We start from the raw sequence: 3,049 nt of genomic DNA, 5'->3' as shown, positions 1-3,049 counted from the left end.
CCTGAAACTCTTTGGCTTCTGTACATTTTGGGGCCAGTTCTATGCTATGAGCTTATGCTCGAAAGAAACCAATGTATACCATATTCTACTAAATAGATATGGGTTAGTGCATTTTGGGGAAAAAGCCTCTTAAAAGTTTGATTAATTGCACTCTAAGTCTCTGTAGAAATTTTTAGTTTTGCTGGGCAAACTTCAAAGTGCTAGCGTCTCATTTGCAGAACTGCAACAACTGCAAGCGAGACTAGCAGCATTAGGAGACCGGGAAGAAGCGGAGGGAGAGCAGCGGAGGAGAGGAAGAAAGCAAGAAAGAAGAGGGTGAGACTTTCACCGATCTGCACCTTTTCCTTTGCTGTTCTCAAATGATGCAGGCCCCCAGCGATACCGTGGGGTATCAATATCATGCTCCGACACGGCGTGCCTTAGGGTGCCGATATTGTCGTTGAGCTTCGACTCAGCGTGCCTTAGGGTGCCGAAACTACTTTCAAAGCTCCGGTGGCGGTGCCTTACGGTGCCAATACTGTTTTCAGAACTTTGAAACGGCGAGCCTTAGGGTGCCGATATTATCCTCAAGTTTTGGCTGTTTAATACACCGAACCGACAGAGGGCCCTTTGTGAATCACCATAGGGTCGTGGTTCAATATAAAAATGATACCAGGAACTCTGTCAATTCCACTTAAACACCACATATAATTCCTCCCTGCATCTTTTCAAAACTCCATAGCCAAAAAGAGCTGGTCCCAACCTCAGTTCCAAAAACACCTATTCTAAACAAACCAGTGGGTAAATATAAAAAAAAGAGCCTCACCCTTGAGTTTAAATCCTGGAGTTCTGAAATTTGGCTAAACTATAGTTGCCGATCTCTTCTCGGGCCACCTGCATAGCCAGGGAGAGAAGTTGTCAAAATGAATCCAATTCTGCAGCAGACTATAAACTTAATGCCCACAAACAAGTTGACATTAGAACTAACACTTCAAGAAGAAGCTCACCAAAGAAAAAAGCTTCGAGAGGCCCTTGAGGTTTTGATAACTATTGCTGTTTGTTTACACCTGCACGTCAAACTGTTCTATCAAATACAAGTTATGTTCAGAAAAGAACCTGTCCAAGGCATATTCCAAAGCCATATTAAAGGAGAGGGCAACAAGTCCTGAACCAATATTATTGCAAGAAATATTCAAGAGGTGCTGAAATGAAAACTAAAAGAAGAAAAGTCTCTAGCAAGTGAAACTCTAATCTAACCCAAGTGTTGGTCATTGTCAACAAAGCAATTCCAGAAGTTCACAAAAGCACAAAGCAATATAAAAAATGTGTGTTTTGGTAATATTGCAGGCCATGTGGGGAAGTTTAATTAAGCTATGCACAATTCAAAAGCTTAATTAACAATGATATGAGACAACCAAGTTACAAACTTGATGAGGTGCCGTCATAGAAAAAAAGAAGAATAGTTTGGCATTGGTTTTATAATCAAGTTTGAAAAGTCAAAGAAAGCTTGGCGGTGGCTCCAGTTTGAGCATGCAGGTTTCAATTAATTGAATTCAATAAGACAATTGCAGAAATTGACAAAAGCACAAAGCAAAAGGAAAGAGAAGAAAGTGAATGTTCTGATAACAAGACTTACTCTCGATGTCAGCAATAGTCTATGCGTGTCTTCCCTATAGCACCTGCAAAAGAAAAAAAGAAGGAAAAGGAAGAGAATTAATTGAAGCTCATCAGTGGAAACAAAGGATCTCTCTGGCTCAGACACGTACCCGGAGTCAAAGACAGGAGCCTTGCTTTCGATGCGCCAGCAACTCAAAGAAAACAACATCAAAGCCCAGAGTCACCGATGAAGAGAATCAAGAAGAAAATTTCAGTTTGTTGTACACAGATCAAACCAAGGAGTAAAATAAAGAACGAAATCCTCACCCAATTTGTGTGCAGAAATCTCAATTACAGGCTCTGAAATCCTTTCTGGACAAGAATATAGTTGCGGCCCATCTTCAATTCCATTGCCAAATTGATTGCTGTCTCCAAATCCATCCCTGATTCGACTTGGCAAGAATGACGAAACAAGCTCGTGTTCATCGGTTTTTTTTTTTTTTTTTGACAATGGAAATTGAAGTAAAGCAGCTGTGAGAAAAGGAAAACAAAAAAGTGGAAAAATAGCAGCCGAGCATGTGTGAGGCTTTGGGCCTCTAAAAAGTCTTTGTTGGGTGTCCATATCAAAATTCGATGCCCAAAATAAAAGTTTGATGCATGTCTCCGGATTCTAAAATCGGGACTCGGAGTCCGCTCGGTACATTGAAGGTGCCAGTATTAAACTTGGGGCCGAAAAAGCTTCATGGATCGAGGAACATGATTCGCGAGGATACAACAGAAGCCCATGTCCAAATTTGGGCCCATTTGAAGAATTCGGCAAAACATGACGCTATGGGTTCCATTTCCAAATACCCAGGCTTTGGTTTCGTAAAAAAAAAAAACGCTCCGGAACCTAAAAAATATCATTTTGGTACAAAACCAAGAAAAATCCCAAATTCCCAAAATCCCATGAACTACAATGGTTTGATCCCTTCACAGGGTATGTAGGCAATCTAGCGACCCACTAGATGCAACCACAAATTCAAATCGAATCCCTGACTCCACCAGTCAAATTCAGCCAATCTGAATCTTTGACTCCACCAGTCAAATTCATCCAAACACCAACAAAATAAAATCATTCCCAAATTACCCAAAAGCAAATTCAAGGGCATTAAACCCTGACAAATATCTCAAACACAAATCCAAAAATAAATGGGTCATCTACCCATGTAAATCCCAAATGCTGGAACTACATGTGGTTTGATCCTGCAAGGGTATGTAGGCAATCTGGAATCAAATGATCTAGATGCAACCGCGTCCTAAACACTTTTCCCATCCCAAAAATCCAAGCCCTCCAATGGGTCATTCACTCATTGGAACTCTTGAACTACGAGTGGCTTGATCCCTTCCCAGGTAAGTAGGCAACCCATTCCAAAATTCGGGTACAGCCGCAAAAACAAACAAACACACATTGGTTTCTTTATAAATGGAATCA

The 3,049-nt window shown here is 41.0% G+C and overlaps 1 long non-coding RNA gene across 1 annotated transcript; it reads right to left on the bottom strand.

Moving 5' to 3' along the window:
- Positions 1 to 37: 37 nt before the first annotated feature.
- LOC133740613 (uncharacterized) lies at positions 38 to 2,082 on the bottom strand. The gene is made up of 4 exons (XR_009861334.1): positions 1,746 to 2,082; positions 1,616 to 1,658; positions 987 to 1,046; positions 38 to 873 (listed from the first exon to the last, which is right to left on the bottom strand). It is a non-coding gene; the product is annotated as an uncharacterized LOC133740613 (long non-coding RNA).
- Between the last annotated feature and the right edge of the window lie 967 nt (positions 2,083 to 3,049).

This window comes from Rosa rugosa, chromosome 3, assembly GCF_958449725.1.
Source record: "Rosa rugosa chromosome 3, drRosRugo1.1, whole genome shotgun sequence".
NCBI lineage: Eukaryota > Viridiplantae > Streptophyta > Magnoliopsida > Rosales > Rosaceae > Rosa > Rosa rugosa.
This window is presented reverse-complemented; position numbering and strand designations above follow the sequence as displayed.